A 22251-nucleotide genomic window follows, 5' to 3' on the forward strand; every position below is an offset into this window, starting at 1 on the left:
AGAGAAGTTGCAGTAAGAATTAGAAAAACTGAGAAATTAATAATGCAGATCACATTTAAAATTAACAAAAATAGTTTTCACTTTCTTTACGCATATACACAATCTCAACAATTGTTTCTTCCGCTGTCAATCTTTTAAAAGACAATCTGATTTGGTAGCTTCAGATGGGGGCAATAATACAATTACATTGGACATTCTGAACTCTTAAATTTAATAAAGTGCCATGGCAGCTCATAAATGAGTCAGCCATATTTCTCCCATGTAATTTAATGTCAAGACAGATAACTATATGCAAGAAGGAGGCACCATACAATCTTCTATCAACAGAACAGATAGCAGAAGATTCATATCTTATTTTGCTCCTAAATAGAGGAATCTCCTTCATAGTCACTGCTTTTTATTTCTGTGATTTTCAAAAACAACCATTGTTGGGCTGGTATAAAAAAATACGAATACTTTACTTCAACCCGTCTGGAAGTTTCATTTAAATTTCGGCTGTTGGTCAAAGGACAATACTACATTAATTTTAGATGTCCCCTTTTGGATTATACACAGTCATTTATTTAGGTGAATATTTTAAATACATAACATACCAAGGGTGTTGAAGTACTTGTTTCACTGCCACTTGATAAGTCAGCAGGCGCCAATAGGTTCATGTACTATTTTAGCAAGACTTGAACTGCTTTAGTTATCCTTTATAAACAGCAAGCAATATTTCACAGCATGTGTGTAGGTGACACATTGCTTCTATTGTTCGAGAAAGGCATGCGAGTGCAGACCAACTATGAAACTCAAGAAGGTCCCTTTTAACTGCTGAGGCTAGGTTAGTTAGCCTAATGACAGGAGGGCTTCTCTGTGGTCTGACACCAGCATATTATTACTCAGAATAATGTTTGACATAATATTCTCTACACAATAGTGTGCACAAAAATGTCACAATGGCGTTTATACAAAAAATTAGACACCCACCGTGATCACGTTTTTGTAAATTATATTAAGGACATGATATTCATGTCAGACCATATGTCTTCATATGACATCATTACATACAACCATTTCTCACATGCCAGGACCGTCCGGACCACCAGAGTATGTGCGATTTGCCATCTGAGCGGCTCCACACTTCGAAAAAGTGCACTGTCCGGCGCGGGTTCACCCCAGAAAGAATACTGGGCCTCATTTATGAAAAGTGACGCATCGCTGCGTGAAAGCAGCGATGCGTCACTTTTCACTGCGCCCTCCTTGCGACCCCAATGATGCGTCATATTTACAGTATGAAGCATCATTGCGCAAGGAGTTACAGATACGTCAGTATTTCTGACGTATCTGTATGGCGCAAAAGTGACGCATTGCTGGAGTGTTTCACAAAAGTGACGCAACTCCAGCAATGTGTCCTTTCACATGGGGCAAGCCCCATGTGAAAGGGCCTGCATCAGTCTTACGCCAGCTGTGAGGCAGGCGTAAGAAATTGACGCATTTGTGTCCTAGAAGTGGCGCAGTGAGATCACATAGACTTCACTGCGTCACTTCCATGACCCTTTCTTGCGTCAGAACGCCCCCCCTGCATACATTATACCTGACGCAGGTATAATGTGGGGCAGGGGTTTACAAAGTGACGCATCCACCTAGATGCGTCACTTTGTAAATATGGTGCAACAAGGCACATTTTTTACGCTGCTGGTGCGTCACAAAAAGTGACCCACCGGAGGCATAAAAGTGACGCACAGCCTCATAAATGAGGCCCACTGTTTTGAATGAAGAATCACAAATGCTTACAATTGCAGCTACCGGGTGAAATTTTGAAAAAAAATCCTAAGAGCAAGGTGGTAAAATACATATCACTGAATCCTAATCCTGTGGTTTGTGATGGGGCTTTGAGGAGAAAAAATGATGCAAGGTACGTTTCGGCAACAGCAAAAGGTGTTTGGCTGTAAAGGTATCTTGCATCAAGTGTGGGAGGCAGGGACCCTTGGCAAGTACGTGTAAGTCAAGTGTGCATCGGAAAGGGTGGATAAAGCTCTGATAATGTTTCAGATGCTGAAGGTACCGGAGCAGAGTTTTTAAAAACCTCACAGATACAGTGAAAGAGCTGGACCCAAAATTAAGATTTTGAAAGCGATGAAAGATGCACCTTGCGCCCAAGTTTAAAGACCAGTTGACGTCATTTACAGGACTTTTTGGAAACTATGCTAAATTTGTGATATTAAACTAGATGGTTATTTGTGCAATGGATCCGGCAGGAGGCGCTGTTCTCTAAGAAAAGGCAGTACACATGTTTTCCTGAAGAACTGAAATGTCGGAGAGTGAAATGCTGAAGTTGTAGAGCCCCGCCCACTGGTCGAAGCTGACAGCAAATTCACAACGGCTTATTCTCTCTCACGAAACTATGAAAGCACAATTTTTCTGTTTAATTACCTCCAGAGGGTTTTTGTTTTATTTTTGTTAACGTATTTTTTTAATGCTTCTTCTGTTTTTTTTTAAGTTTATTGAAAATGTCATTTTCCGTGGAGTAATTGCGTCACTACGTGGTGCACGGTGGTAAAACAGCTTATCTGGTCGACTAGTTCGGTGATATAGGTAGCATTGGACTGTTTGGGGAGCTCTTGAGGCTTGCTACACAGGCCTCTCTCACCACCAACATGGGGACAACATACACACACACACACACATAAGCACAAGCCCATATATATGCATCTATGTATATATTACACTGTGGCGACACCACTATGTAGTTGTGTTTCAGACAGACGTTTGCACTGAGAAGGCGTTCTTTGATCTGGTTGTGACTTTTGACCCCACTGTAACAGCGTGGGTAGTCTAGTAGTCGGTGGGTGGAGCTAAGGGGATGGAGGCAGACGAGGAGCGAAAACAGGAAAGGGCAGTTAGAATAGGGACAGGGACCAGCATGGAGGTATAATAAGGTACTCCTATTTACAACATAGTCCAGCGTCATTATTGGGGTAGCAAGATGCTACAGCTGGCGACGAGGGTGGGATCGGGCACACAGTGCACCGGACACCGATATCGTGATGCTGCATGACCCTGTCCCCGGTGATGCTGATGAAGAGTTTGCCATCGCGACCACCGCGATCGAAGGGAGTGCTGCGGCGAAGATTAAGCCGCCAGAAACACTGCCTGCTGTGGTGACGGTCTAGTGTTCCGCGCTGGGGAACAGACCGGAACCGGAAGGGCGGCCATCTTAGTTAGCGTCCGAGCCCGATGATGTTAGAGCGTCATCCCCAGCGCTCCGAAGAATAAAAGCTGTTTCCCTCTAACCTTGGTCCCCCGTACTTATTATAAATACTAAGAGAGCACTTTTACAATGGCGACGAGGCGGGATGCATGACGATAGACCCGCGAGAAAAAAAGAAAAACGAACGGAAAAAAACGCATTTAGGTGCATTCGAAAAAAACGGACTTAAAAACAGCGGACTACGGCCGCAAAGGCAGGCAAAGAGGACCAAACAGACTCGGAGTGCGGCAGAGGGAGAACACCACGAGGCCACAGGGTGAGCACACAGCCGTGCACGTCAGGCTGGGGAGTCACTGCGCAAAGAAAATCGGCCAGCAGGCCAGGCCCAACAGCAGTGTAACAGGGAACCTGGAATCCCTGAAGGGTAAGGAGCCCGGCAGAAAGCATAAGAGGGAGGCCACGCGCTGAGAAGCACAGAGGACGGCAGCGCCAGGCACGGCCCCACGCTCAGTGCCAAGAGGGTGCACTAGTGCAGCACCTACCAAAACCATCTATAAAAGGGGAGAGCGCCAAACGGACGAGCCGATCTGAGGGAAGGCAGACAACCCGACCAGGAAGGGAGGGCGTTCAGCAACCCTGGACGCACAGGAGGCAGCAGGCAGCGACGAAGACAGCCAGACAATAGAGGAAGGAGGTGAAGGAAGGCAAGCACCAGGTAGCACACCCAGTGTCAATGGACAGGCCCGAGCTCAGCCAAGGGCAGGAGCAAGAATGGCTACGCCGTCCACGTCGCTCACCAGCATGGTGCCATTTCTGCCCAAGAGAGGAGAACCCAGGATGCCATGGGAGGACTGGAAGAGGTACTTCCTGAATTATCTATCGGCACTGAAAGAAGAGGGCGAAGCGGCATACACCAGTCCAAGAAAGAAAAAAATACTCCTGCACAATCTAGGGCTGGAAGGCATACGAGTGTACGACAACATAGTAAAGATCACAAGGGAAGCGACGGACACAGATGTTTCCAACACGCGATAGAGGATCTGGATGCGCATTACTGGCCAGTCGTGTGTGTGGCCATCGATAGATGCAACTTTTTCCAGAGAAAGCAAAGAGCGGCGAGAATATTGACAAATACGTCGCAGCACTGCAAAAATTGGCATTAACCTGCAGATTTGGTGACCTACACGATGAGCTGGTAAGAGATCAAATTATCATGCATACGTCAAACTCCACAGTATAAGAAAAACTTTGGGTGAATGGTGACGCTCCCCTCAAGGAGGTATGAGCCTTGGTGAAGAAAGCAGAACTATCCAAAAGATGCGCGGAGGCGGCCAGGAAGGACACAGGGAGCAAGCAAACCGTTTGCAGAGTGATGGTGCACAACAAAGGGGAGAAAACCAAACAGTCGGGACCACCCAGAAGCCAATACTCGAAAAGACATCAGCAGAATGTAGGAGCCCCGCAGAAGCCGAGCGGAGAGAAAAGGACAAGTTGTTACAGGTGCGGCAGCATGTCACACATGGGGAACGACAAAGTGTGGCCGGCCTTCAGTGCGAAATGTGCGTACTGCGGCATATTCGGCCATTATGAAAAAGTCTGCAGGAGAAAACCCAGAGGAGCAGCAGTCAAGTACATCGACCAGGACAGTGCTGAAGAAGAATAGGTGCATGGAGGTGAAGAGTACTTTGAAGAAGTTCTATACATAGCAGACCAAGTGTTGGATGTTGACTGCAAAGGCTCTAGCAAATCGGTGCTAAAAATGAACATTGGAGGAGTCACAATTGACATAGTGGCAGACTCGGGGTCTCCCATCACGATCGTACAGAGAAAGGTATGGGAACAAGAATTCCAAGATACACTGAGGGCGGAGCTATACCCAATGGACTTGAGGCCAGTCACCTACACAGGGCAAAGGATACCTATGGTGGGGTATTGTCCGTTAACGTTCGAGTTCAGAGGACGCAAGGCAGAATGCAAGTTGTGCGTGTCGGAAAAAGGGCCTTCCGTGCTAGGATGGAAAGATCAAGGGGCTTTGGGCATCAAACTCAATCCGGGAGGTGTGGAGAAGGTCATGTTAACAGATAATGAACAAGGATACAAAGGGGAAGCATGGAGGAGAGCCTACCCGGAAGTGTTTAGCGGGAAGATTGGAAAACTGACCAAATTCACACACCTGATCAAGTTGAAGGAAGGAGCCAAACCCGTGAGCCATGAAGCCAGGAACATTCCATTCCGATGCCGTGAAGCAGTACAAGAGGAATTGGACAGATTGGAGAAGAGTGGCATCATAACAGCCATTGAAAGCGCTGAATGGCTATCGCCCTTGGTGGTGGCGCAAAAGCCCAATGGGAAGGTGAGGCTGTGTGTGGACCTCAAGGAGTTGAACAAAAACATCCTGATTGACAAATTCCCGCTGCCACGCATCAACGAGATGCTAACGAAGACTAAAGGGATCAAGTGGTTTTCCACGCTGGACCTATCGTCGGCTTATCATCAGGTAGCATTGCACCCCACATGCAGTCACCTCACTTCCTTCATTACACCGTTCGGGTGTTACAAATTTGTGAGGATGCCGTTTTGGGCTAGCATCAGCGGCCGCAGTCTTCCAAAAGTTGATGCACAAACTGTTCCAAAAAGTGGAAGGCGTCCAATATTTCCCGGATGACACCCTCATAATGGGAAAGTCCAGGCCCGAACACAACAAGTTACGTACAGTGATGGAAATACTTAAGAGCAATGGACTCACTGCAGAGTGGGAGAAGTGCAAGTTTGCGTGCCATCAGTGACATACCTGGGACATAAAATCAGTAGGCATGAGCGCAAAATCCGTTCCGCTCACGGATTTTGCGAATTTTCGGTAAATTCGCGATCCGCGAACTCCCGCGAATTTACCGAGAATTCGCAAATCCACGAGCGGCGGATCCGGGGGCAAAAGTTGAAGCCTGGCCTGTTGTAACTATTTTACAATGGCGCCGGCAAGCTGCCAGCGCCATCCTAAAATAGTTACTAAGTTAGCTTCAACAGGAAGCTCTAATAGATAAAATAAAGCAGGAGCTAATTTAGTAACTATTTTAGGATGGCGCTGGCAGCTTGCCGGCGCCATCGTAAAATAGTTACACCATGCCCTTTGGTGTGCTTTCTTCCCAAATCTACCGTCGAAAATCAGCTGTGATGCTGGATAGAGGCCTTTGTATCCTTGACTTTCACGAGCGCAATCCCTTTGCTGTTCCTGTGACCAGGAGCTTCTGTCTCTTCATCTACTGCTCTGATCGGTCTCAGACGTTTTATACACACAAGAGGCATGTGCACTCGCATGGAAGCCCCGCCCACACACTCACGATGTGCACCGTCTTCCCGCCATTGACCCACTATGATGGACAGCTCACCCAATGAACCCCTGCGCCCCTCGGGGCGATTGCATAGTATTAGTAACACACACATGGTCGCTGGAAATCCGCAGATCCGCAAATCCGCAAAATACGCGGATTTTGCGGATCCACGATCCGTAAATCCGCAAATCCGCAAATCCGCGGATCGTGGATCCGCAAAATCCGCCCATGCTTAGAAATCAGTGAGAAAGGTATAGAGCCGAAGAGAGCCAACATGGCAGCTATCAGAGATGCACTGGCGCCATCGAGGAAAGAGGAAGTCAGATCATTCTTGGGGATGGCAGAATTTTATAGCAAATTCATTCCCCACTTTGCGACAAAAACCCACCATCTCCGACAACTGCTTAAAGAAAGAAATGGGTTCAAATGGAACAAGGAAGAACAAGAGGAGTTCGAAACGTTAAAAAAGGAAATGAGTGAAGCAATACCTCTCAAAGGTTTTGACCAAGCAGCTGCATCCATACTAACAACGGACGTCAGTGACAGGGGCCTGGGGGCAGTGCTAATGCAGAAGGCAGATAATGGAGAAGTATCAACGGTGTGCTTCGCTTCCAGGTCGTTGGCGCCAAATGAAGAGAAGTTCAGTGTAATTGAAAAAGAGATGCTAGCCGTGGTATGGGCAATGGAACGTTTCAGGCAGTTCCTGTGGGGAGCCAAATTCCTGGTACGAACTGACCACAAGCCCCTGATAAAGGTACTCACCTCAGATGGACACGCCAGTGCAACACCAAGGATAGCGAAGATGACACTAAGACTCTTAGATTATGTGTATGAGGTGGAGTACATCCCCGGACCTAGGAACAGGGTAGCAGATTTTTTAAGTAGAGCTGCAGCCAAGGAAGGAGTGAACGAACAGGAACCCCCCGGATGGGAAGGGTACATGGCGGCGACCATGCAAGACCTGGAACAAGTCATCAGTGCACAACAATACGATGGATCCCTGTGCTCCCCATCGCTGGCGCACAATTGGCTGCCATGCACCAGCGCAGGCACCCTTGAGTCATTTTGCAAGGGTGCCTGCGGTGATGATTGTTTTTGTGCAGGAAGGGACACCTTCCTGCTCAAAACAATCATTAATGGTATTTTCCTATTCCTATGTGTGCTGCATTCTGAAGCACACAAAGAAAGAGGAAAAAATTAGGAAAAATAAAAGTATTTCTCCTTGTTGCACCATTCCGACACCTCCCCTGCAGAGGCGTGGATTCTGAAGCATTCCCAGTTTTATAAAATGTTGTAAGTCTGTTAATGCGTCAAGTTCCTTGCATGTTACGTGGGAACACCCACAGCAACACCCTTGGAACGCCCCTTTCACTCAGAGTAATGCATAAAAGTGGCTCGTATTTGGGCAAGACCATTACACCGTTGATGTGTCTATAAAAGTGACGCACTGGCGGCGCAATGGGTGTGTAAATAATCCCCAGAGTATGTAAAATGGAACAAAGCGTTATTAGATAGAGAGGAACTTCGATACAGGGGCTTGAAGCTGACGGACCTCCACTGGCAATAAGTACCTTTCTTTGTTGAAAGCTAAAGAGAAGGTACATAGGGCCCGATTCATAGAACTAACTTAATACAAAATCCTAAACTTACTACTTTTGGTATTCACAGAAGTTAGGATTTTGTCTTAAGTTTCTCTTAAGACAGACTTAAGACAGACTTAAGACAAAATCCTAACTTAAGTCTGTCTTAAGTCTGTCCTAAGTCTGTCTTAAGTTTGTCTTAAGACAAACTTAAGACAAAATCCTAACTTCTGTGAATACCAAAAGTAGTAAGTTTAGGATTTTGTCTTAAGTTAGTTCTGTGAATCGGGCCCATAGAGTCCACTTACCAGCTTTTCTGCTAGATTGAGGACAATATAACCACTAAGACTTAAAGACTAGAACAGCAGCTGTGGTTTCATGGCTGTTCTTTGATTTTATTGTTCAGGAAAGGTATGCAGAAGCAAAGGGTCTATGAAACTCAAGTAGGCTCCTATTAGGTGCTAAATTTAGCTTGGATAACTGGGGGAAGAAGGGGTTTGGGATATTTAATGTACAGAAGCCCTAAACTATTCTTCTGACTTCTCACAAATATCATTGCCACAATCTTGTTTATTTGTGCAATAGTTACTATTCATATCATGTACACTAGTAAAGGATTTGAATTTTATTAAATCTTGACAATATATTAACCCTTAACCGCGGCCGTTATTTCGCTGCAGTGCGGCGGTTCCGCAGAGTGGGTGGGGCCCTGTTGGCCGTTGGACGTTCGCAGCACCAGCGAGGTAGTGCTTGCGACGGCCGACGGCAGCAGGGAAGGGGTCAATAGCGCCCTAGTGTTCCTGAGAGTGTCTGTTCATGATGAAAGAGGATTTGAGTTCCACTAACAAGTCTTGTGAGTCTCACAGGACTGATTGTTTCCTAATGTGCACCTTCCTCATGAAATGCTCAGTGAGTTGCGGATTTGCAGTCCATCGTGTTCGATGTCCTATGTTGGTACATTGATTAAGTTCTTAGTGCTAAAGGCTCTAGAGGACTCTCTCTTGGACCGTGTTCTGGAGAGAGGTCCGGAAGACATATAATTCGCACCGAGCGTGGGGCTTGATATTTAATTAATTTTGAAAGACACACCCAAGAACTTTGCAAATTATTAATAGCGGGAACATCTGTTGTAAAATTGGTCTCCTCCTCAGTTCAGAAAGGTGCTCCCTCTCTGCTGTCAGTTTCGTAGAAGCTTGACATATAAAAGGTTAATTCCACATTTAAATTTCAGTTTCTAAAACATAACTCCTGATCTGTTTGTAAATTAATGGGGCGTAAATGTTGTCAAACAATTTATGGAAAAAAAATTTTTTTAACTAGAATTATCGTGTTTGCCCCCCACATACTTTAATTACCGAATACTTAGTAGAACTTCTGTACTGTACACTTGGGTCTGTATTTTTAATGTAATCTGTTTTGTGTTCTTAACATGGATATGTATTAGAATTCGTAAGCTGTAACTTTTATGGTTTCTTATTGTGTAAACCAAATAAAGTTTATTGATTTGATTTGAATGATTTAATCAATCAATCCGGATTCGTAGAACGCTGCAGAATCACCCGTGAGGGTCTCGAGGCGCTGGGAGAGCATGCTGCCTTTTCTTCTATTGGTTGAACATCCAGATCTTGAAGTCCTTCCTGAACTGCTGGCGCGATGGTGAGGCTCTGGGGTGCAGATTGATGTTGTTTAAAGTCTTAGCCGCTAGCGGGAGAAGGAGCGGCCTCCGCTGTTCATCCGACAGATGCATCGGGTGGCTGCTTGTGAGAGGGATTCAGAGCGGAGTTTCCTCATAAGTTGGTGGAAGTTCATTCGATTGTTGAGCGATGCCAGTTCTTCGTTGTGTAGTGCCCAGTAAGCGTGGGTGAGCAGCTTGAATTGGCATCTCCTTGCGGCTGGTAGCCAGTGGAGTTTTCCGAGGTGTGGGGTGAAGTGGATCCATCCGGGGAGGTCCAGGATGAGTCTGGCTGCTGTGATCTAGATAGTCAGGGGTCTCGTCATAAGTTGGGCTGTTATTCCTACGTAGAGGGGGGCCGATTCACGGAACTAACTTAAGACAAAATCCTAAACAGACTGGTATTCACGGAAAGCATTTAGTAGTAGTAAAGTTAGGATTTTGTCTTAAATATTTCTTAAGACAAACTTAAGACAGACTTAAGACAGACTTAAGACAAACTTAAGACAAACTTAAGACAATCTTAAGACAAAATCCTAACTTAAGTCTGTCTTAAGTCTGTCTTAAGTTTGTCTTAAGTCTGTCTTAAGTCTGTCTTAAGTCTGTCTTAAGTCTGTCTTAAGTCTGTCTAAGTTTGTCTTAAGTCTGTCTTAAGTCTGTCTTAAGTTTGTCTTAAGTCAAACTTAAGACAAAATCCTAACTTTACTACTACTAAATGCCTTCTGTGAATACCAAAAGTAGAAAGTTTAGGATTTTGTCTTAAGTTAGTTCTGTGAATGGGGCCCAGGGAGTTACCTTGGTCCAGTCTGCTGGTGATGAGAGCTTGCATGACTGTTCACCTGGTGTTAAGCGGGAGCCATCTGAAGACCTTCCTGAGCATTCGGAGGGTGAGGAAGCAAACGGAAGAGATGGCGCTGACCTGCTATGACAACACGTTTCATGCATCGATCCCAAGAGAAACATATAATTATACAGAACATTACAGAAGCATTGCCTGGCACCCCTGTAAATAGAAAGTTTCCCTATTTTAACACTGTTGACAGGCTCAATCCATCTGCTTTTTATTGTTCCCAAAAAGCAGAAAAATATAGAATGTTCCTGACTATGAATCACAGGTTTATTTCTTCCATAAAATGTATTGATTCATTTGCAGAACAAGTGTATGCATATTGGAATGAAAGTATAACTCAAAAAAGTGCAGGTACCAAGCAAGTTAAGGCCAATGATAGGCATATTTAGGACCTGTCTGATTTCCAGAAAAATGAAAAATCCTAAATCAGAGAGTGCAGCAGACTGTGTGCACGAGAGCTGCATCTTTTGAAGATCTGAAGACTCCATCAACTGCAGAAAATAATTTGACTCACTTTGCCGGTTGGGAATGGGAAGAAAAAAATATTGACAGTGACTTAACTGAAATGGTGCAGAATGGAGCATCTTTTTTTAGATGGAATAGCATCATGCCCTATAGATACAGGGCCAATAGATGCTGTTGTGTGTATGCAAAGGTTTCTACAAAAAGCTGCTAGTCCATTAACAACTCCCAGATATAACATAGAATCCCCTATGATTTTGACTACATACAGTGTTGGAGGGTTATGTTTGAGATGGCGGTCCCATTCTAGTTTGAATACAATGAAAGAACACATGTGAAAGTTTACAGGCACATGAAGACCTGGATTTAAGTGATTTTCTTCTGCGGCCACATCCCGTAAAAAAATAAAGATTTATATATACCATATATATGCTGCTATAAAAGAAGAACAGAAATACTTTGAAAGAGAAGTTGCAGTAAGAATTAGAAAAACTGAGAAATTAATAATGCAGATCACATTTAAAATTAACAAAAATAGTTTTCACTTTCTTTACGCATATACACAATCTCAACAATTGTTTCTTCCGCTGTCAATCTTTTAAAAGACAATCTGATTTGGTAGCTTCAGATGGGGGCAATAATACAATTACATTGGACATTCTGAACTCTTAAATTTAATAAAGTGCCATGGCAGCTCATAAATGAGTCAGCCATATTTCTCCCATGTAATTTAATGTCAAGACAGATAACTATATGCAAGAAGGAGGCACCATACAATCTTCTATCAACAGAACAGATAGCAGAAGATTCATATCTTATTTTGCTCCTAAATAGAGGAATCTCCTTCATAGTCACTGCTTTTTATTTCTGTGATTTTCAAAAACAACCATTGTTGGGCTGGTATAAAAAAATACGAATACTTTACTTCAACCCGTCTGGAAGTTTCATTTAAATTTCGGCTGTTGGTCAAAGGAAATACTACATTAATTTTAGATGTCCCCTTTTGGATTATACACAGTCATTTATTTAGGTGAATATTTTAAATACATAACATACCAAGGGTGTTGAAGTACTTGTTTCACTGCCACTTGATAAGTCAGCAGGCGCCAATAGGTTCATGTACTATTTTAGCAAGACTTGAACTGCTTTAGTTATCCTTTATAAACAGCAAGCAATATTTCACAGCATGTGTGTAGGTGACACATTGCTTCTATTGTTCGAGAAAGGCATGCGAGTGCAGACCAACTATGAAACTCAAGAAGGTCCCTTTTAACTGCTGAGGCTAGGTTAGTTAGCCTAATGACAGGAGGGCTTCTCTGTGGTCTGACACCAGCATATTATTACTCAGAATAATGTTTGACATAATATTCTCTACACAATAGTGTGCACAAAAATGTCACAATGGCGTTTATACAAAAAATTAGACACCCACCGTGATCACGTTTTTGTAAATTATATTAAGGACATGATATTCATGTCAGACCATATGTCTTCATATGACATCATTACATACAACCATTTCTCACATGCCAGGACCGTCCGGACCACCAGAGTATGTGCGATTTGCCATCTGAGCGGCTCCACACTTCGAAAAAGTGCACTGTCCGGCGCGGGTTCACCCCAGAAAGAATACTGGGCCTCATTTATGAAAAGTGACGCATCGCTGCGTGAAAGCAGCGATGCGTCACTTTTCACTGCGCCCTCCTTGCGACCCCAATGATGCGTCATATTTACAGTATGAAGCATCATTGCGCAAGGAGTTACAGATACATCAGTATTTCTGACGTATCTGTATGGCGCAAAAGTGACGCATTGCTGGAGTGTTTCACAAAAGTGACGCAACTCCAGCAATGTGTCCTTTCACATGGGGCAAGCCCCATGTGAAAGGGCCTGCATCAGTCTTACGCCAGCTGTGAGGCAGGCGTAAGAAATTGACGCATTTGTGTCCTAGAAGTGGCGCAGTGAGATCACATAGACTTCACTGCGTCACTTCCATGACCCTTTCTTGCGTCAGAACGCCCCCCCTGCATACATTATACCTGACGCAGGTATAATGTGGGGCAGGGGTTTACAAAGTGACGCATCCACCTAGATGCGTCACTTTGTAAATATGGTGCAACAAGGCACATTTTTTACGCTGCTGGTGCGTCACAAAAAGTGACCCACCGGAGGCATAAAAGTGACGCACAGCCTCATAAATGAGGCCCACTGTTTTGAATGAAGAATCACAAATGCTTACAATTGCAGCTACCGGGTGAAATTTTGAAAAAAAATCCTAAGAGCAAGGTGGTAAAATACATATCACTGAATCCTAATCCTGTGGTTTGTGATGGGGCTTTGAGGAGAAAAAATGATGCAAGGTACGTTTCGGCAACAGCAAAAGGTGTTTGGCTGTAAAGGTATCTTGCATCAAGTGTGGGAGGCAGGGACCCTTGGCAAGTACGTGTAAGTCAAGTGTGCATCGGAAAGGGTGGATAAAGCTCTGATAATGTTTCAGATGCTGAAGGTACCGGAGCAGAGTTTTTAAAAACCTCACAGATACAGTGAAAGAGCTGGACCCAAAATTAAGATTTTGAAAGCGATGAAAGATGCACCTTGCGCCCAAGTTTAAAGACCAGTTGACGTCATTTACAGGACTTTTTGGAAACTATGCTAAATTTGTGATATTAAACTAGATGGTTATTTGTGCAATGGATCCGGCAGGAGGCGCTGTTCTCTAAGAAAAGGCAGTACACATGTTTTCCTGAAGAACTGAAATGTCGGAGAGTGAAATGCTGAAGTTGTAGAGCCCCGCCCACTGGTCGAAGCTGACAGCAAATTCACAACGGCTTATTCTCTCTCACGAAACTATGAAAGCACAATTTTTCTGTTTAATTACCTCCAGAGGGTTTTTGTTTTATTTTTGTTAACGTATTTTTTTAATGCTTCTTCTGTTTTTTTTTAAGTTTATTGAAAATGTCATTTTCCGTGGAGTAATTGCGTCACTACGTGGTGCACGGTGGTAAAACAGCTTATCTGGTCGACTAGTTCGGTGATATAGGTAGCATTGGACTGTTATGGGAGCTCTTGAGGCTTGCTACACAGGCCTCTCTCACCACCAACATGGGGACAACATACACACACACACACACATAAGCACAAGCCCATATATATGCATCTATGTATATATTACACTGTGGCGACACCACTATGTAGTTGTGTTTCAGACAGACGTTTGCACTGAGAAGGCGTTCTTTGATCTGGTTGTGACTTTTGACCCCACTGTAACAGCGTGGGTAGTCTAGTAGTCGGTGGGTGGAGCTAAGGGGATGGAGGCAGACGAGGAGCGAGAACAGGAAAGGGCAGTTAGAATAGGGACAGGGACCAGCATGGAGGTATAATAAGGTACTCCTATTTACAACATAGTCCAGCGTCATTATTGGGGTAGCAAGATGCTACAGCTGGCGACGAGGGTGGGATCGGGCACACAGTGCACCGGACACCGATATCGTGATGCTGCATGACCCTGTCCCCGGTGATGCTGATGAAGAGTTTGCCATCGCGACCACCGCGATCGAAGGGAGTGCTGCGGCGAAGATTAAGCCGCCAGAAACACTGCCTGCTGTGGTGACGGTCTAGTGTTCCGCGCTGGGGAACAGACCGGAACCGGAAGGGCGGCCATCTTAGTTAGCGTCCGAGCCCGATGATGTTAGAGCGTCATCCCCAGCGCTCCGAAGAATAAAAGCTGTTTCCCTCTAACCTTGGTCCCCCGTACTTATTATAAATACTAAGAGAGCACTTTTACAATGGCGACGAGGCGGGATGCATGACGATAGACCCGCGAGAAAAAAAGAAAAACGAACGGAAAAAAACGCATTTAGGTGCATTCGAAAAAAACGGACTTAAAAACAGCAGACTACGGCCGCAAAGGCAGGCAAAGAGGACCAAACAGACTCGGAGCGCGGCAGAGGGAGAACACCACGAGGCCACAGGGTGAGCACACAGCCGTGCACGTCAGGCTGGGGAGTCACTGCGCAAAGAAAATCGGCCAGCAGGCCAGGCCCAACAGCAGTGTAACAGGGAACCTGGAATCCCTGAAGGGTAAGGAGCCCGGCAGAAAGCATAAGAGGGAGGCCACGCGCTGAGAAGCACAGAGGACGGCAGCGCCAGGCACGGCCCCACGCTCAGTGCCAAGAGGGTGCACTAGTGCAGCACCTACCAAAACCATCTATAAAAGGGGAGAGCGCCAAACGGACGAGCCGATCTGAGGGAAGGCAGACAACCCGACCAGGAAGGGAGGGCGTTCAGCAACCCTGGACGCACAGGAGGCAGCAGGCAGCGACGAAGACAGCCAGACAATAGAGGAAGGAGGTGAAGGAAGGCAAGCACCAGGTAGCACACCCAGTGTCAATGGACAGGCCCGAGCTCAGCCAAGGGAAGGAGCAAGAATGGCTACGCCGTCCACGTCGCTCACCAGCATGGTGCCATTTCTGCCCAAGAGAGGAGAACCCAGGATGCCATGGGAGGACTGGAAGAGGTACTTCCTGAATTATCTATCGGCACTGAAAGAAGAGGGCGAAGCGGCATACACCAGTCCAAGAAAGAAAAAAATACTCCTGCACAATCTAGGGCTGGAAGGCATACGAGTGTACGACAACATAGTAAAGATCACAAGGGAAGCGACGGACACAGATGTTTCCAACACGCGATAGAGGATCTGGATGCGCATTACTGGCCAGTCGTGTGTGTGGCCATCGATAGATGCAACTTTTTCCAGAGAAAGCAAAGAGCGGCGAGAATATTGACAAATACGTCGCAGCACTGCAAAAATTGGCATTAACCTGCAGATTTGGTGACCTACACGATGAGCTGGTAAGAGATCAAATTATCATGCATACGTCAAACTCCACAGTATAAGAAAAACTTTGGGTGAATGGTGACGCTCCCCTCAAGGAGGTATGAGCCTTGGTGAAGAAAGCAGAACTATCCAAAAGATGCGCGGAGGCGGCCAGGAAGGACACAGGGAGCAAGCAAACCGTTTGCAGAGTGATGGTGCACAACAAAGGGGAGAAAACCAAACAGTCGGGACCACCCAGAAGCCAATACTCGAAAAGACATCAGCAGAATGTAGGAGCCCCGCAGAAGCCGAGCGGAGAGAAAAGGACAAGTTGTTACAGGTGCGGCAGCATGTCACACATGGGGAACGACAAAGTGTGGCCGGCCTTCAGTGCGAAATGTGCGTACTGCGGCATATTCGGCCATTATGAAAAAGTCTGCAGGAGAAAACCCAGAGGAGCAGCAGTCAAGTACATCGACCAGGACAGTGCTGAAGAAGAATAGGTGCATGGAGGTGAAGAGTACTTTGAAGAAGTTCTATACATAGCAGACCAAGTGTTGGATGTTGACTGCAAAGGCTCTAGCAAATCGGTGCTAAAAATGAACATTGGAGGAGTCACAATTGACATAGTGGCAGACTCGGGGTCTCCCATCACGATCGTACAGAGAAAGGTATGGGAACAAGAATTCCAAGATACACTGAGGGCGGAGCTATACCCAATGGACTTGAGGCCAGTCACCTACACAGGGCAAAGGATACCTATGGTGGGGTATTGTCCGTTAACGTTCGAGTTCAGAGGACGCAAGGCAGAATGCAAGTTGTGCGTGTCGGAAAAAGGGCCTTCCGTGCTAGGATGGAAAGATCAAGGGGCTTTGGGCATCAAACTCAATCCGGGAGGTGTGGAGAAGGTCATGTTAACAGATAATGAACAAGGATACAAAGGGGAAGCATGGAGGAGAGCCTACCCGGAAGTGTTTAGCGGGAAGATTGGAAAACTGACCAAATTCACACACCTGATCAAGTTGAAGGAAGGAGCCAAACCCGTGAGCCATGAAGCCAGGAACATTCCATTCCGATGCCGTGAAGCAGTACAAGAGGAATTGGACAGATTGGAGAAGAGTGGCATCATAACAGCCATTGAAAGCGCTGAATGGCTATCGCCCTTGGTGGTGGCGCAAAAGCCCAATGGGAAGGTGAGGCTGTGTGTGGACCTCAAGGAGTTGAACAAAAACATCCTGATTGACAAATTCCCGCTGCCACGCATCAACGAGATGCTAACGAAGACTAAAGGGATCAAGTGGTTTTCCACGCTGGACCTATCGTCGGCTTATCATCAGGTAGCATTGCACCCCACATGCAGTCACCTCACTTCCTTCATTACACCGTTCGGGTGTTACAAATTTGTGAGGATGCCGTTTTGGGCTAGCATCAGCGGCCGCAGTCTTCCAAAAGTTGATGCACAAACTGTTCCAAAAAGTGGAAGGCGTCCAATATTTCCCGGATGACACCCTCATAATGGGAAAGTCCAGGCCCGAACACAACAAGTTACGTACAGTGATGGAAATACTTAAGAGCAATGGACTCACTGCAGAGTGGGAGAAGTGCAAGTTTGCGTGCCATCAGTGACATACCTGGGACATAAAATCAGTAGGCATGAGCGCAAAATCCGTTCCGCTCACGGATTTTGCGAATTTTCGGTAAATTCGCGATCCGCGAACTCCCGCGAATTTACCGAGAATTCGCAAATCCACGATCGGCGGATCCGGGGGCAAAAGTTGAAGCCTGGCCTGTTGTAACTATTTTACAATGGCGCCGGCAAGCTGCCAGCGCCATCCTAAAATAGTTACTAAGTTAGCTTCAACAGGAAGCTCTAATAGATAAAATAAAGCAGGAGCTAATTTAGTAACTATTTTAGGATGGCGCTGGCAGCTTGCCGGCGCCATCGTAAAATAGTTACACCATGCCCTTTGGTGTGCTTTCTTCCCAAATCTACCGTCGAAAATCAGCTGTGATGCTGGATAGAGGCCTTTGTATCCTTGACTTTCACGAGCGCAATCCCTTTGCTGTTCCTGTGACCAGGAGCTTCTGTCTCTTCATCTACTGCTCTGATCGGTCTCAGACGTTTTATACACACAAGAGGCATGTGCACTCGCATGGAAGCCCCGCCCACACACTCACGATGTGCACCGTCTTCCCGCCATTGACCCACTATGATGGACAGCTCACCCAATGAACCCCTGCGCCCCTCGGGGCGATTGCATAGTATTAGTAACACACACATGGTCGCTGGAAATCCGCAGATCCGCAAATCCGCAAAATACGCGGATTTTGCGGATCCACGATCCGTAAATCCGCAAATCCGCGGATCGTGGATCCGCAAAATCCGCCCATGCTTAGAAATCAGTGAGAAAGGTATAGAGCCGAAGAGAGCCAACATGGCAGCTATCAGAGATGCACTGGCGCCATCGAGGAAAGAGGAAGTCAGATCATTCTTGGGGATGGCAGAATTTTATAGCAAATTCATTCCCCACTTTGCGACAAAAACCCACCATCTCCGACAACTGCTTAAAGAAAGAAATGGGTTCAAATGGAACAAGGAAGAACAAGAGGAGTTCGAAACGTTAAAAAAGGAAATGAGTGAAGCAATACCTCTCAAAGGTTTTGACCAAGCAGCTGCATCCATACTAACAACGGACGTCAGTGACAGGGGCCTGGGGGCAGTGCTAATGCAGAAGGCAGATAATGGAGAAGTATCAACGGTGTGCTTCGCTTCCAGGTCGTTGGCGCCAAATGAAGAGAAGTTCAGTGTAATTGAAAAAGAGATGCTAGCCGTGGTATGGGCAATGGAACGTTTCAGGCAGTTCCTGTGGGGAGCCAAATTCCTGGTACGAACTGACCACAAGCCCCTGATAAAGGTACTCACCTCAAATGGACACGCCAGTGCAACACCAAGGATAGCGAAGATGACACTAAGACTCTTAGATTATGTGTATGAGGTGGAGTACATCCCCGGACCTAGGAACAGGGTAGCAGATTTTTTAAGTAGAGCTGCAGCCAAGGAAGGAGTGAACGAACAGGAACCCCCCGGATGGGAAGGGTACATGGCGGCGACCATGCAAGACCTGGAACAAGTCATCAGTGCACAACAATACGATGGATCCCTGTGCTCCCCATCGCTGGCGCACAATTGGCTGCCATGCACCAGCGCAGGCACCCTTGAGTCATTTTGCAAGGGTGCCTGCGGTGATGATTGTTTTTGTGCAGGAAGGGACACCTTCCTGCTCAAAACAATCATTAATGGTATTTTCCTATTCCTATGTGTGCTGCATTCTGAAGCACACAAAGAAAGAGGAAAAAATTAGGAAAAATAAAAGTATTTCTCCTTGTTGCACCATTCCGACACCTCCCCTGCAGAGGCGTGGATTCTGAAGCATTCCCAGTTTTATAAAATGTTGTAAGTCTGTTAATGCGTCAAGTTCCTTGCATGTTACGTGGGAACACCCACAGCAACACCCTTGGAACGCCCCTTTCACTCAGAGTAATGCATAAAAGTGGCTCGTATTTGGGCAAGACCATTACACCGTTGATGTGTCTATAAAAGTGACGCACTGGCGGCGCAATGGGTGTGTAAATAATCCCCAGAGTATGTAAAATGGAACAAAGCGTTATTAGATAGAGAGGAACTTCGATACAGGGGCTTGAAGCTGACGGACCTCCACTGGCAATAAGTACCTTTCTTTGTTGAAAGCTAAAGAGAAGGTACATAGGGCCCGATTCATAGAACTAACTTAATACAAAATCCTAAACTTACTACTTTTGGTATTCACAGAAGTTAGGATTTTGTCTTAAGTTTCTCTTAAGACAGACTTAAGACAGACTTAAGACAAAATCCTAACTTAAGTCTGTCTTAAGTCTGTCCTAAGTCTGTCTTAAGTTTGTCTTAAGACAAACTTAAGACAAAATCCTAACTTCTGTGAATACCAAAAGTAGTAAGTTTAGGATTTTGTCTTAAGTTAGTTCTGTGAATCGGGCCCATAGAGTCCACTTACCAGCTTTTCTGCTAGATTGAGGACAATATAACCACTAAGACTTAAAGACTAGAACAGCAGCTGTGGTTTCATGGCTGTTCTTTGATTTTATTGTTCAGGAAAGGTATGCAGAAGCAAAGGGTCTATGAAACTCAAGTAGGCTCCTATTAGGTGCTAAATTTAGCTTGGATAACTGGGGGAAGAAGGGGTTTGGGATATTTAATGTACAGAAGCCCTAAACTATTCTTCTGACTTCTCACAAATATCATTGCCACAATCTTGTTTATTTGTGCAATAGTTACTATTCATATCATGTACACTAGTAAAGGATTTGAATTTTATTAAATCTTGACAATATATTAACCCTTAACCGCGGCCGTTATTTCGCTGCAGTGCGGCGGTTCCGCAGAGTGGGTGGGGCCCTGTTGGCCGTTGGACGTTCGCAGCACCAGCGAGGTAGTGCTTGCGACGGCCGACGGCAGCAGGGAAGGGGTCAATAGCGCCCTAGTGTTCCTGAGAGTGTCTGTTCATGATGAAAGAGGATTTGAGTTCCACTAACAAGTCTTGTGAGTCTCACAGGACTGATTGTTTCCTAATGTGCACCTTCCTCATGAAATGCTCAGTGAGTTGCGGATTTGCAGTCCATCGTGTTCGATGTCCTATGTTGGTACATTGATTAAGTTCTTAGTGCCAAAGGCTCTAGAGGACTCTCTCTTGGACCGTGTTCTGGAGAGAGGTCCGGAAGACATATAATTCGCACCGAGCGTGGGGCTTGATATTTAATTAATTTTGAAAGACACACCCAAGAACTTTGCAAATTATTAATAGCGGGGACAGCTGTTGTAAAATTGGTCTCCTCCTCAGTTCAGAAAGGTGCTCCCTCTCTGCTGTCAGTTTCGTAGAAGCTTCATATATAAAAGGTTAATTCCACATTTAAATTTCAGTTTCTAAAACATAACTCCTGATCTGTTTATAAATTAATGGGGCGTAAATGTTGTCAAACAATTTATGGAAAAAAAATTTTTTTAACTAGAATTATCGTGTTTGCCCCCCACATACTTTAATTACCGAATACTTAGTAGAACTTCTGTACTGTACACTTGGGTCTGTATTTTTAATGTAATCTGTTTTGTGTTCTTAACATGGATATGTATTAGAATTCGTAAGCTGTAACTTTTATGGTTTCTTATTGTGTAAACCAAATAAAGTTTATTGATTTGATTTGAATGATTTAATCAATCAATCCGGATTCGTAGAACGCTGCAGAATCACCCGTGAGGGTCTCGAGGCGCTGGGAGAGCATGCTGCCTTTTCTTCTATTGGTTGAACATCCAGATCTTGAAGTCCTTCCTGAACTGCTGGCGCGATGGTGAGGCTCTGGGGTGCAGATTGATGTTGTTTAAAGTCTTAGCCGCTAGCGGGAGAAGGAGCGGCCTCCGCTGTTCATCCGACAGATGCATCGGGTGGCTGCTTGTGAGAGGGATTCAGAGCGGAGTTTCCTCATAAGTTGGTGGAAGTTCATTCGATTGTTGAGGGATGCCAGTTCTTCGTTGTGTAGTGCCCAGTAAGCGTGGGTGAGTAGCTTGAATTGGCATCTCCTTGCGGCTGGTAGCCAGTGGAGTTTTCCGAGGTGTGGGGTGAAGTGGATCCATCCGGGGAGGTCCAGGATGAGTCTGGCTGCTGTGATCTAGATAGTCTGGGGTCTCGTCATAAGTTGGGCTGTTATTCCTACGTAGAGGGGGGCCGATTCACGGAACTAACTTAAGACAAAATCCTAAACGTACTGGTATTCACAGAAAGCATTTAGTAGTAGTAAAGTTAGGATTTTGTCTTAAATATTTCTTAAGACAAACTTAAGACAGACTTAAGACAGACTTAAGACAAACTTAAGACAAACTTAAGACAATCTTAAGACAAAATCCTAACTTAAGTCTGTCTTAAGTTTGTCTTAAGTCTGTCTTAAGTCTGTCTTAAGTCTGTCTTAAGTCTGTCTTAAGTTTGTCTTAAGTCTGTCTTAAGTCTGTCTTAAGTTTGTCTTAAGTCAAACTTAAGACAAAATCCTAACTTTACTACTACTAAATGCCTTCTGTGAATACCAAAAGTAGAAAGTTTAGGATTTTGTCTTAAGTTAGTTCTGTGAATGGGGCCCAGGGAGTTACCTTGGTCCAGTCTGCTGGTGATGAGAGCTTGCATGACTGTTCACCTGGTGTTAAGCGGGAGCCATCTGAAGACCTTCCTGAGCATTCGGAGGGTGAGGAAGCAAACGGAAGAGATGGCGCTGACCTGCTATGACAACACGTTTCATGCATCGATCCCAAGAG

Source organism: Lissotriton helveticus, chromosome 11 (assembly GCF_964261635.1).
Source record: "Lissotriton helveticus chromosome 11, aLisHel1.1, whole genome shotgun sequence".
NCBI lineage: Eukaryota > Metazoa > Chordata > Amphibia > Caudata > Salamandridae > Lissotriton > Lissotriton helveticus.